Source organism: Furipterus horrens, unplaced genomic scaffold, assembly GCF_987537825.1.
Source record: "Furipterus horrens unplaced genomic scaffold, mFurHor1.1.pri manual_scaffold_1, whole genome shotgun sequence".
NCBI lineage: Eukaryota > Metazoa > Chordata > Mammalia > Chiroptera > Furipteridae > Furipterus > Furipterus horrens.
The window spans coordinates 170,331,334-170,345,606 of NW_028327171.1; the positions used below are offsets into that span (position 1 = coordinate 170,331,334).

Genomic DNA, 14,273 nt, shown 5'->3' on the forward strand with positions numbered 1-14,273 from the left:
GCTTCACCACTTTGTGGCTCTGTGTATTGGGAGGGCTCAGAAAGGGGACAATGTTGCTCCTGCCTTCTGGAGGTTTGGCCAGCACTCGTCCCATTTCCAGTCACTTCACCTACTTCCCATGTGTAAGCTGTTGCCCTGGTGGCGAATGCCAGAGTGGGTGGGTTTCTCTACATTCTAAGTCTTTGCAGGCCCTTTAAACAGAGTATCCTGAGAGACCAACAGTTTCTTCTGCCAACCCAACCCCCACTGGTTTTTATAGCTAGAGGTTATGGGGCTTTATCTTCCTGGTGCTAGAACCCTGGGCTGTGCGTCTGGCCTGGGGTTGGGATCGCTCACTCCCAAGGTATTCCTCCCAATTTTATCCACCACTCATGAATATAGTACTGCCCATTGGCCACTGCCACTGCCTCTCTGTGCCACACCGCATCTCTTCGTCTCTCTGCCCAAATCCATGTCTCCACCACTTCTACCCATCTGGATGAATATAGCTTCTCTAAATCCTTGGTTGTTAGACTTCCATACAGTTCAATTTTCTGGCAGTTCTGGATGTTATTTGTTTGTTTGTTTGTTTAATTTATTTATTCATTCGTTTGTTTGTTTATTTATTTATTTATTTTTAGAGCGAGGGGAAAGGAGAAAGAGAGGGAGAGAAACATCACTATGTGGTTGCCCTTCACTCACGCAACCAACTGGGGACCTAACACACAACCTAGTCATGTGCCCTGGCTGGGAACTGAACCAGCGACACTTGGCTCGCAGGCCGACGCTCAATCCACTAAGCCACAGCAGCCAGGAAGTGTTATTTGTTTTGAAGTTAGTTAAAGTTGCACAAGGAGGTGAAAAATGTCTACCTACACCTCCACCTTTGCCGTAAATAATGAATGATTTTTATTACTATAATTATTTTTTATACATAGGCACAGTATAGTACTTGAAATTCAGATAGTATTACCAGAGGAAAAGTAATAAGTAGGAATTGAATAAAACCTTAATTCTGACTCTGCAAGATACTTTTTAAAACAAGCCATTTTACCTTTGGCAAAATGAATAGAACATTATTGCCCCCATTCTAGCCTCAGAAAATGTAAACTACTTTGTTTTCATTTTTGAAACAATAATACACGTATATAGTTTCAAAAATTGAAAAGTTCAAAAGGATATGTGCCCATCACTGATCTCCCTATTAAAGTTGATTATTAAATTGGAGGCCCTTTTTAGTCATGGACATTATAAATGTAATTTTACATTGACTTACCTGATACTAAGATAGATAGATAGATAGACAGATAATTTAGTATATTCAGTCAGAGAAATGAACAAATAGGACATAAGTAACTATAAGTCATTGGTAATTTTAGTTTTGAAGAAAATATCTAGCACAAGAATCTATAGTATTATGAAAAGTTCTGAAAACTATTTCACTTAAGGTGCTGTTTATATGAAGTCAAAAGTAGAATTGGAGCAAATAACATAAACACCTATCCAACCAGAGCCAAACAACCAGAATTCTTTGTAGTCAGAGAATGATTTATGTTCCTGTAGATGGTCCTTCAGCTCTGCAAGATGGAAGTGCCTTCTGAAGCACAAAACAGTACAATTATGTTTGACTTAGCATTAATGTTAAAGTCATCTTATTACATTCTATTCCCTTTAAATGTATAATCCACAACTAAAAGCTTAATATGTGTGGTAATTTTTTTACTTAATATTCATTATAATACTATATTATCCTTAAAATCTTTTAAAGGAAAAGCTCCCTTTCAGTTTAATAAGGAAAGATGATATTTGCCTATAGGCATTATGAGTAAGAACTCTGCCCTCATTCTTGAGTGGATCAGTATTAATATTGTTGTTATTGTTCCTAATACATATAATCAAACATCTAGATGTTTTCTTAACAGATTTTGATTCCATAAACACCATATTTTAAATTCAAATGTATTTCAAATGATTAAAGTGCAGCTATTTAGACATCTTATACAAAAATATATTTTTAGTAAATACAAGTAATTTGCTCTGATATCATACATGTACATCGAATATTTATGGTACTCAGTTTTACAGGTTAACGATTTAATACCATTTAGTGTTGTTTTACACAATTTGAGTAATTTTCTTCAGAGCTAGTTACCTCTATTTTTTACATCCATTTTAATAATTATTTATTGTACATGGTATGAAAACCACCTTAAAACCTCTTTTTCTGAATATTATTTGGGATATAAATAATTAACACAGAAAATTGTTTTCAGTATGCTTTGCTTTGGATTTTTTTAATATTTCAAGCACACTAAATTGTTTCATTATTAACTATTAATTTTTTATATTTATATGCATCAACATTAAAATATTTCTGTTTTAACAGACAGAAACCAAAGGAAGCAAGGAAATGCACAATTAAACCAGAAAGATATTATGTCATCCAGTACTCAAACACCACAGGGTATGTTAAGAGAGCCATTAAAACAGATTCTGTTGTGTTATGATGACATATGGTAGGCTTCCAAAAGTAGCCGAGTATTTTGCTGTCTACTGGCTTATATCACAGTCTTAATAGTTGTGTGTGTGTTTTCTGGAGGGAAGGCATTAAGATGTCTTCTTGTTTTGATAAGTACTTCTGAGAATTTATGAAACATTAATCTCTATTAGATATGTGATTCTGGTTAAGAAAACACTCAGAAATCACATTTCTTCTGTTTTCATTATAGTTCTCTCCTTCACTCTACCTACCCTCTCCTTGTTCATTGGGGTAGTTTCTTTGTTCTCTTCTTCTCAGTCAAACTGAATTTTAAAAAGATATTTTCAAAATAGATTAGAGAACACAAATACTTGTTCGGTTGTGATATCTGTTTCTCATGCTTGACCTAGTAGGTTGTGCATCCCCTTTGACCTTTCACATGTGCTGTGACTTCTCTGATTTTATTCAAGACCCACAAGGCTAGCTCTGCCTGAGCACACCCTTGACACCCACAATGGTACTGGAGTCACTGTCACTTCACTGCAGCTTTATAAAATATTCAGTTTATGCCCTAGAATGTGCTTGCTATATAAATCAGATTTCGATATAATTCCAAAATATGGAATGTATTTTCTAAACCCTAAGGAAAAACATAGAATCTCATCTCAACTTCCAGATAGCCAGGTCAGTGTGTGGCACTGTTTTAAAATGAAATAAAGATTTTCAGAGTCTTATAAACTCAACTTCAATGTTCATGTGTACACTTTCTAAATATTAATTAGGATACTCTATGTCTCTGATAAACCATAGTGGGGCCTCCTCTTCCAAACCTCCAACCACTGCCATCTGGGTCTGAAGCATCCATGGGTCATTTGTTCTGCCCAATGTCAATTTTTTTTTGAGGGTGTTATATTTAGATTTCTGAAAGAGGCGGTGGTAATACTTAGTACTATGCCCCTCACTTACCCCCAAATGGGCCAAAGAGCAATACATATTTTGAGATCAATTACTCTCTCTCTCTCTCTTTGGTTTAGAAGGACCTTAGTGACATAATCTTCATGACCAATGATTTTGGTGAGAGATTCCAGCCATGCTTAATTCCTTCTTCACATGCTGTAACACAACAAAGCTCAAGCACAAGTTCACCAGGCAAGGGATAGCTGAAGTGTTAGTTGCCTTTAGCTGATTTTTTCCTCCTGGAGCTGAGGAAAGACTCAGGCATAGTAGGTTTAAGATCACAGGCACTGGGTTTAGCCAGTCTTTGTTCAAATTTTATACATTGCTAGCTGTGTGACTTTGGGCAAGTTTATTAAGCTTAACTTTCTCCTCTATAAAATCATTAATAACCACATGCACTTCATAGCGCTTCAATGTGATAATGTATGTAACATGTATAGCACATGGTGAGCACTCAGTAAGCGTTGGTTATTATTATTTCATTCATTTATTCAATATACACTGAACACTTAACTGCAAAGCATTTTATGGATGGAGAAACTGAGGCAAAGAAATCTGATGCAGCTATCCAAAGTTACTGTTGAGATATAAATGGAACACAAATGTCCTAATGTCAATATTTATCTCACTGGATTAAGCCCATTTTTCAAATGCAATGTTAAAAACCCAACTGAAATTTAGAAAACAGCCAAGAGCTTCTCAAAAAAATGAAACATTTTAAAGAAAAGCCCATTTATAGTTTTGGTTTTGTAATGAGTGTAAAGATTTCAAATATGTCTAAAATATGTTCTTGAGCAGAACAAAATATGACTGAGATATATATGTTATTTACACACACACACAAATACCAACAGATCTTTAAATCACACAAAAACCTATTTCATTGCTTTATCTGTGTCTCACACAATCTGAAAAAATATGCCTTTTTGTCAATTAAGAGCCTAGGATTTTTATTTATTTATTGTACATATTGTCTTTATTTCTTCATATAATAATATTCTTATAAATTTTAATCAATACTATATAATATAGCAAATAATAAGGACAAACAATTGTAAGGGACAGGAGGAGAAAGGGTCCCTTTCCATTGATGATTTATTTTGTCAAATGAGTTCTTACTCCCAGAGATTGCTTAACAATGTGAAGTTTTTATAATAAATAAATTAACCCATATTCACCCTACCAAATACTAATTTTAGATTCCCTATAGAATAAATGTTACTTAAATCTTTAATTTTCATTTTACTACAGAATTGAAATTTCAAGCTCTGTAAGTCCAGAATAACGTAAGAATGAATAAAAGACTATGAGATGAAATCAAATTAAATATAAATGTCTTCTTATAGACTAATAGAAACCTAAACATATATGATACTTGGGTTGTTTTGAACAACAATGCAAAGATATGTTTATATTAAAAGTGATAAAGTCAATAATTACTTAGTATAGTCACTAAAACACTTCACTGTTTATTCAGAACCAATTCAACAGTGAGACATTTTCCCACTGAAAGCAAAAAAATTAATTATATTAAGGCTGTCCAAAGAATTTGATCAAATTTAATTAATTAATTAATTAAAGATAATTTCCCAAATATCTTTAACCAGAATACTGAGGTTTGATGGGATAAGTAGATCCACACTTCCTGACATGAATATTTCAAAGTGTTGAAGCATGATTTTTTCTAAATCCCTCTACTTGAAAACTGTATCAAATAAATTTTGAAACAACCAGGAGTCAAAAATGTATACATTTCTATTGGCTAATAATCATTTCTTTAGCTTATATGAAAACCTCTTTATAAGTCCATGATTGTGTGTCTCTGATGTAGAAAATTTATTATTGCAAACACAAGATAGTCCTGTTCTGTGTAAGTGCATTTAAATTTTACTCTGCTGTGAGATATAACCTTGATAAGAAAAAAAAGTCAAAATGAATATTATTACAAATGACAAGACTTTTTATGAAAAACTGGCATTTGACAGGGTCATTTACAGTAACAGCGAGTCTTTTAATCCATGTAATTCCTGAAGTATCTTATCTGTTGTACATGGTACTCACCAGTTTTGGGTCACATTATAACAGGTCCAAGCTTAATATTCACTTTTATGTTCTCCCTCCTCTGCTATAATAGCAGTTCTGAAGCTGATCAAAATAAGATTTCTCCTTATTGAATAGGAGTTGAGATGAACCCATTGATTCATTTCACATAATTTTAGAGAGTGCTGATTTTGTGCCAGCCAGGGGCCTATGCTGAGAAAAACCCACAGTCTCTGCTTTCATATAGCTTAGAGTCTGGTGGAGGAGCAAGACTTCTAACAAACAATCACACAAATAAGTATATAATTTAAAGATGATTACATGTTATGAAGAAAAATTATAAGGTACCATGAGCTACAACAGGGAGACTAATTTAGTTTGGGAGATCAGGAAAAGACTTTCTGCAAATTTGACATTTAACATGAGAACTAAAGAAAGAATATGAGTTGGCTGGGCAATCTAGTGCAGAAGTAGAGTGGACTTTGTGATTACCTCCCTCCACACTCCTTCACCCCACATACCCCCTGCACATATAGTATTTATATATGAACCACAGGTTTGGGCTAGTATAGAGAGCTGGCCATCATCTCAAGGACTGGGCCCCTGATTGGTACAACCATAACTCCTTGACACAATAATTGGTTCAGAGATGGACTGGCCTAAGCCAATCAGTACTAGAAAGACTTCAGTTCAAAGTAATTAATTCTCAGTAAGTAAATCACCTAAGCTGAAATAAATCAGGATAGCCAGGGCTTCCTTTTGGAGATGGAAGGGAAAGAACTGCTTTCTGTTCCTGGATGTGAACAAGGACATGTAGCTCAGGAGGTAAGAGCAGCCATCTCTGCACCAGAAGAAAACCCAGCTTGGAAAATAAAACTGACATACAGGAAAGAACCTGTATAATCACAGGGGACAACGCCTTGATAGCATTATGAACTGAAGGCTAAACCAACCACTGGTACATCCAACTTGAGCTTTTTGTTAATGGTTACTAACAAGCATTCTGTTAGAGGCAAAGAGGATTCTTGGTAGCGAAAATAATCCATGTGAAAACCCTAAAGCAGGAAAGTGTGTGGTACAATGTTAGATACTTCTTGTTCCCAAAAGAGATCCATTCCTTTGCTCCCTAAGAATACTAGGTTCTTTGTCAACTCCAATGCTATGCTCATACTGTTCTCTCTGCCTCTGGTATTTTTCCCACCTGCAATCTGCCTATCAAATCCTACCCATCCTTCAAAGTCCTGTTTAAGTACTTTCTCTTTCTCTATAAAGTCTTCTCTAATCATTCTTATCCATAACAATACCATTTCTCCTTACTGTTCCTAGCCAACTTCTTCCAGTTTCAGTTTCAACATCTGTTATATCACTCAACCTCCTCCCCTCAACTTGTTCTCCAATGTACTTTTGCACCTGTATGCGTTTGCCCAGCATATTTCATACTTCCTCAACCCTGAATGAGTTTTCTTACACCATCTATTGAAACCCTATATACCCTTCAAACATCTTCCTATATGTAGTCAGGGCTTCCTTTTGGAGATGGAAGAGAAAGGAAGCCCACCTCTCTTGGAAAACTTTCTCTAACCCATGAGTAGGACATGAGCATGTCTTTTTCTCCCACTAGATTGTCCTTTCTTGAGTACAGGGACCATCTTTTATTCCCTTTGAGTTCCTACTGCATTATTACAGCAGAGACACTAGAAACAGATATTTATTTAATGAATAATTAAATAAATGGATGGATGAATGAATATATGGATAGATTCCTCTAAATACATATATATATTTATATATGTGGAAGTTCTTAGAAAAAAACATATATAATTTTTTAATCCTCTCAGTACTTAGCAGAATACACATGCATATTGTAGGAACTAATATACATCTTTATTAAACAAAAAAAATTACATGTGAGATGCTAAAATTTCAATAATCAGAAATATGAGAATTTAAGCATATCTATGGTTGATGTTTTCTTTCTTTTTAAACTGGAAGCTATAGAAGGCCATTTAGCCACTTTTCCTTTAATGTCAAGAGTTGAGTAGATTATTTGCTGATGACATAAATCAACAGAGCTATTACTAAAGTCTCTGATGTACAAAGATAGGGAGCTAATAGAAACCAGAAGCATTGTTCATGTGATTAAGCACTAAATTTTGGTGAATTTCATTTAAATAGCAAATAGCAAATAGTTTCAGCTATAAATACTGGACTAAAAGAACTAAAAACCAATGTTTACACTCATCTATGAAATGTTCTTTTGAAATGGCAAATAGAGTTTTAAACTGAGAACGTTTTTCAATGGATCAAACTGGAAACTTGTTTGATCATTTTTTTTAGAGTTAGTAACCTCAGATTTTTGATAGGTTAATATATTTGGTGCCACTCATGCAATGCTTGGAAGGAATATAATTGGTACAGATTTTCTGAATGACAATTTGACATTATCTATCACAATATAAAAAACACATAACCTTTGACCTATTGAATTCACTTTTAGGAACGCATCCCAAATGAAAACTCACACTGGAACACAGAGAAAGCTGTACAAAAAAAGTTTGATGTAATATTATTACTGGTTAGAGACAAGTAGCCACCAGTACAGAAATGGTTAAATAAACTGAAGTATTTTGATACTGCACAATACTATGCTTCTGCTAAAAAAGAATAAAGTGAATTTGTATTTATTGATATGGAAGAATGTCAATGATAAATTCTTGCACAATCTAGGTAATGTGTACTTACTCTTCTCTCTACTTCTTTGAATCCTTGAAGAATTCCATCATACAAAAAGTTTTTAAAATATCATCTAGAGTTCTACTTCTGTTTAAGATCTAGAAAGCTTCTAGAGAATATTGCTCCCATCCTAAGAATAAGGAAAGGCCAGATAAACTACAAAATCATAATTTATCTTGAATCCATTAGAGACCTGAGTACACAAGGCATCTAAACAAACTTAAATCCCTAAGAATAACAAACCCCTCCAAGGAAAAGGTGAACACATTAATTTTTACCTTTGGCATAGCATGGAAGGATGGGATGGCCACCATTAAGATAGATAAGAAGAAAACAACTAAAATTTTTTATTGTTTATTCTATTAGAATTGTCTTAATTTTTTCCCTTTTGCCCCCCTTCACCCATCCCACCGCTAGAGCCCACAGTCAATTCATTCTCCATTGTGACAACTAAGTTTTTTTTTTTTTAATTTTTTATTTATTTACCTTTATGGAGGGGAAAGGAGTGAAAAAGAGACAGAGAGAAACTGCAAGAGATACATTGATCAGTTGCCTCTTACACGCACCCCTCTGGGGACTTGGCCTGCAGCCCAGGCATGTGCCCTGACTGGGAATCAAACCAGCGACCTTTCAGTTCACAGGCCAGTGCTCAATCCACTGAGCCACAGCAGCCAGGGTGCCAAAACTAAACTTCTAACAAATTTTTAGAAGCTGAATATGGGGTAGTGCATCAGTTAAGAATAAATAGGAACCCTAGACTTCTATAAGGAACATTGTACTTATTCCCAAACTCTTATCCACCAAATAATCACAAGAAAGATTTGGAGAAGAGCAAGAGATAGGTTAGAGTCCCTTTGGGGGCTCAGGCATGCAGATACTAATCAGCCCCCATAAGGGAGAGATATAAAACAAACAGCCCACCTCCCTAAAACCATCTCTCATACAGAGCAATAACTTTGAGCAGCTAAGGAAGAGAAGGGTTGCTAAGCCTCTCATGCAGGGACCCAGGCAAAGATCCACTGCTTCTGGGGGAAGCTCTGTTCCCTGGGGGACAGCTAGAAAAACCTACTGAGCCTGGTATCCCACAACAGTACAAAGCAGAGGTTTTCTTCAGATGGGGAAGTAACAGGAAACTCTCATCTACTCAAAGTTCAGTACAGATGTCCTGAGATCCATTCATAACTTACATATTTTTTTAAGAAACTGACTTAAGTTACTAAGATTATCTCTTCCATTAAGGGTCATTTTTCTCTACATGAAGTCATCAGATAATCATGGAGAATTTTTCAAGTAGTCAGGAACAGCTACTGAGTAATCTTCCAAACCAAGATAGAGAGGACATATTCTCTTCGTATTCAAAGAGGACCTATAAGACTGATGGCAATTATATTGTAAAGTTGAGACATTCTTACTAATGTCTAGTAAGAATCTTTTCCAAACAATGTTCTCCTCTAAATACAGTTTCTTGGCTTGTTGAAGGCAGCTTGATGTAGGAAAACATAAGCTTTGGTGTCTCCAAGATCTTTTGCTGTGGGGACCATGCACAGAGCACTGAGCATCAGTTTCCTCATTTGTAAAAAAAATGGGAGATGAAAATAATGCTTACTCTTGTGGTTGCCTATGAAAATCAAATGAGCTCAGTATGAAAACAACTGGCCTTGTGCCTCTCATATGAACAACACACACTACAAACATTCACTGCCATCTCTCCTTACCCACAATCACCCTCTGGCTGCATATTTTGTTTTATGAATTTAGACACTGTTTGCAGCTCTTGTTGCTATATACCACTCTTAGGCTGAGACTTTCATCCAGAAAACCAAATTCCTGGTTCCCTGGCACCTAGCTTACCTAGGAACTGCTTTATCTGTCATCTTCCTGACCTTCGGCCTCAATGCCCCAAGACATTTCTTCAGCCCTCCTTCAGCACCTATTTTAACTGCGTGTATTTGTTCACTGATGCTATTTTTAATCTTATTATAATAATTGCCATTAAGCTGAAGTTATTTCTCAGTCTCAGTGAATAAATGACACATGGGAATATTTCTAGGCAACAAATTGTCCTTTACTTAGACATTTTGTACACCTTAATTCTTGATCAATTCATCTTCCTTCTAAAAACAATACTGTATCTGAGCTAGAAGAGAAGATAGAGGACATCTAGTCCATCCTCCAAGAGAGGCCAGTCAGCCAGTTAATGGAAGAGCCAAGATTGAAATCCAGGCCTCCTGCCTCACTCCATCATTGTGAAGTGATTTTGAAAAATCAAGTAACTGTGCCCATCCCCATGTTATAATTAAAGATCTCAAAAATGTGTAAAAATGCCATGGTGAAGTCTTTTATGGATGAAAGTATTTTAAGATCCCTGAGAGGAGAAGCTATATTAATCCAAAGTTGTAGCAGGTTTCATTATTATCATTGCTGGTATTCAAACAATTGAATTATTTTCATTACTTTTAATATTGTACTCTGGTAGATTAAAGATGGCCTCAAAATTTTTTGCTAACCCTCTCCTAGATTATGGGCTGACCTCGGTGACTTGTATGACATAAAATACAGCAGAAGTGAGGTGCTGGCACTTCTGAAGTTAAGTCATAAGAAGTCTTGCAGCTTCCACCTGAGTCTCTTGGAACCCTCTCTCTGAACACCCTGAGTTGTCATGTAACAAGTCTAAATTTTCAACTTAACAAAAGCAACAAAATAACCAAATTTTTTAAATGGGCAAAAGATTTAAACATTTCTCCCAAAAAAGATGTACAAATGGCCAATGAGCACATGAAAAGATGCTCAAATCTCTAGTCATTAGGAAAATGTATATAAAAACCACAAATGCATATCAAAGCCACTTCACATCCATTAGCATAATTAGTGTCCAAAACACATACAATAAAAAATGTTGGTAAAGATACATAGAAATTAGAATGTTCATGCATTGCTGGTAGTGATATAAAATGGAAAATAATTTGGTGGCTCCTCAAAAAGTTAAATATGGAATTATCATATGATCCAGCAATTCCATACTCAAAAGAATTGAAAACAAGAACTGAAACAGATATTTATACATTTATGTTCATAGCAACTTTATTCACAATTGCCAAAAAGTGGAAATAACCCAAGTGCCATCAACAGATAAACACATAAACAAAATGTGGTATGTACACATGAAGTACTATTCAACAATAAAAAGAAATGAAGTCTTGATACATGCTGCAACATGAGTGAACCGTGAAGACATTATAATAAGTGAACTAAACCATAGGGTGACTATTATATGATTCCACTTACATGAAGTATCTAGAATAGGCAAATTCATAGAGATAGAAACTAGATTAAGGTTACCAGGATTTAGTGTAAGGGTGAGCTATTATTTAATGGGTAGAGTTTCAATTTGGGGTAATAATTTCTGGAAATGGATAATGGTTATACAATTTTATAAATCTACTTAAGTCACTAAATTGTACACTTAAAATGGTTAATATTGTAACTTTTATATTATACATATTTTACCACAAGATAAAATTGGCAAACTGTATCATACATTTTTTTTTAAGAAGGAGAAGGAGTGGGGCTAGGGAGAAAAAAGAAAGAAGGAGGAGGAAGAGGTGAAGGAGGAGGAGGAGAGGAAGTCGTCCTCGTCTTAATACCCTGAGATAATCACTGGAGTAGCCACATGTAGGTAGGTGCTCTGGTTGATAGACGCAGCTGATCCTGACCTTTCAGCCATCCCTGCATAAGCCAAACATGTGTGTGAAGCTGTCTTAGGCCCTCCCAAGTAGCCTAACCTCCAGCTGACTCTTTGAGTGACCTCAAGCAATGTCACTTGGAACTTAGGAACTACCTAACATCTGAGCCCTTCCTTGCTCCTCAGAATCATAGACATAATAAAGTAGTTGTTGTTTTACACTGCCAGGTTTCAGGATAATCTGTCACACCATGATAGATAACCAGAATATATATCTTGTACTTTCTGTAAGAAGATTAACCTAATGGTAGAACTAAAGGAGTGGTATTGGTAAAAACATGACTCAGTCAAGTTTAGGGAGATCAAAGAAAAATGTGGATGGTGTACATCTAGAGCGGAGGAGACAACAATCTGCCTTAAACATTGTATCCAAGGTTGCTGGCAGACATCCTTTACAGGCAAAGGCCAATTGAGTCATCAATTTAAAAGATTACAGACTGTATTTTGTTTTCATTTAAAAGGAGTTTTCTTTTATTAAGTCCCATGCAGGAAGGAGAATGTCATAAAAAGTAAGATTATTCCCTTTACTAAAATGACAATAAGAAAAGAGATACTACTTTTCCACAGAAAAATATTACTCTCTGGTTCTACTTGTGAAGCAGAATTATGAAAGCTACTTTCTAAGCTTTTATCCTAAAATTGGAGGGTGAACAGGCTTCCCTGTGCCTTTGAAATGAGGGCTGCTCCTCGGTGCCCCAGTGGAGAGGGGTATCTCAATGAATAGTACTATTGATACTCTATGAAGGGTGTGTGTAACAGATGTCAGGAGGCCTGAGTTCTTTGTTCATGTTTACCCACCATGTAACATGCGCAGGACACATGACCCTCTAGAAGTTAGTTTCCTCTTCAGCAAAAGGGGCATAATTTGGTTGCACACTGTAATCAGCAACTTAAGAAATGATACTAAAAATCTGGATGCCCAGACTGCACCCCAGATAAGTTACATCAGAATTTTTGTGGGAACATTACATCCTCAGGGCTTTTATTAACTCCCCAATACTTTCCAATACAAAGTCAAGGTTGAGAGTCACTTAAAAGAAGGAATAAATTATAGAAAAATCTTTCAAATGTCCATCCAGCACCAAAAATTGTATAACCTAGCTATTTTTTCCATGCACTAGAAAAAGGCAGTCTTCTTATTGTGCCTAGTGCAGTAATGGCTCTGGGTCCCAAGAAACATCTGAATGTGTAGCAGCTTCAAAGCATTGGCTGCTGGATAAACTGACCAGTGTGTTTGCTTCTTGTCCATCTACTGGTTTCTGTAAGTTGAAAGAATGTCTCCCCCTCATCATTTTCCTTAAGTATGCCCTAACAGGAGATGAAGTAAAGATCTGCATACAGCAGTTCATCAATATTGGTGGCGAGGTCTAAACTGCTATAACATACCCTACTGGTTTTATGGACATCATCAGCATTGACAAGACTGTAGAAAATTTCCATCCAATAAATGACACCATAAGAGTGGTTTTGCTCTTCATCATTTTACGTCTTAGGAGGCCAAGTACAAGTTGCACAAAGTAGGCACAAAAGGAATCCCTCATCTGGTGACCTGTGATATGCACACCATCTGTTACTCCATTTAGACTGATTTGGAGAATAGCAAGATTACCAACTTCATCAACTTCCACAATGGTAATCTGCATATGGTGCCCAGAGGTACTAATCTGGGAAGAATGGGTGTGATCACCAACAGTGAGAGACACCCTGGTCCTTTGGTGTGGTTCATGTGAAAGATACCAATGTAACAGCTTTGCCACCTGGCTCTCCAGAATTTTTATTATTGGTAAAGGCAACAAGACATGGACTTCTCTTCCCTGAGGAAAAGATATCCACTTCCCCAATGCTGAAGAGAGACAAGAGACTGGTGGCCAAACAGAGCAGTGGGTTAACTGATCTCTAGGTGACAAGATGGGAAGAGCCTTCGTATTTAATTAAAGATAATAGAGCATAAACATATAAAATATTGTGTAACCTGACATCCAAAAACATTATCTTTCTTTTCATAAATATTTGTCTTATGCTATGTACCAGGCATTTCACTTGACATTAGAGATGCTAAAAGAAGTTCAGCATTCTAGATAAAGGGTGATGGGTGGAAGGAATAGTATTCAGTCTCAACTCAAGGGAAGAGATGGAGTGGTCAGTTCTTCTTAGAAGAAGGGAAAGAGATCCAAAGAGGAAATAATGTGAGCCAAGTTTTCAAGGGTAATTTGGCACTTAATAAAGGTAAGGCATAGGAAGTGGAGAGTAAATTTAAAAAAAAGAAAGAAAGAAAGACATCTCTTGTTGTCCAGCAACCTCATGTCTAACATTTACATATAAAGTTATTGATGTAATTAAGTG

At 35.9% G+C, this 14,273-nt stretch overlaps 1 pseudogene; it reads left to right on the top strand.

Moving 5' to 3' along the window:
* Positions 1-13,086: 13,086 nt before the first annotated feature.
* On the top strand, positions 13,087-13,830 carry LOC150022270 (small ribosomal subunit protein eS4-like; annotated as a pseudogene).
* Positions 13,831-14,273: the final 443 nt, after the last annotated feature.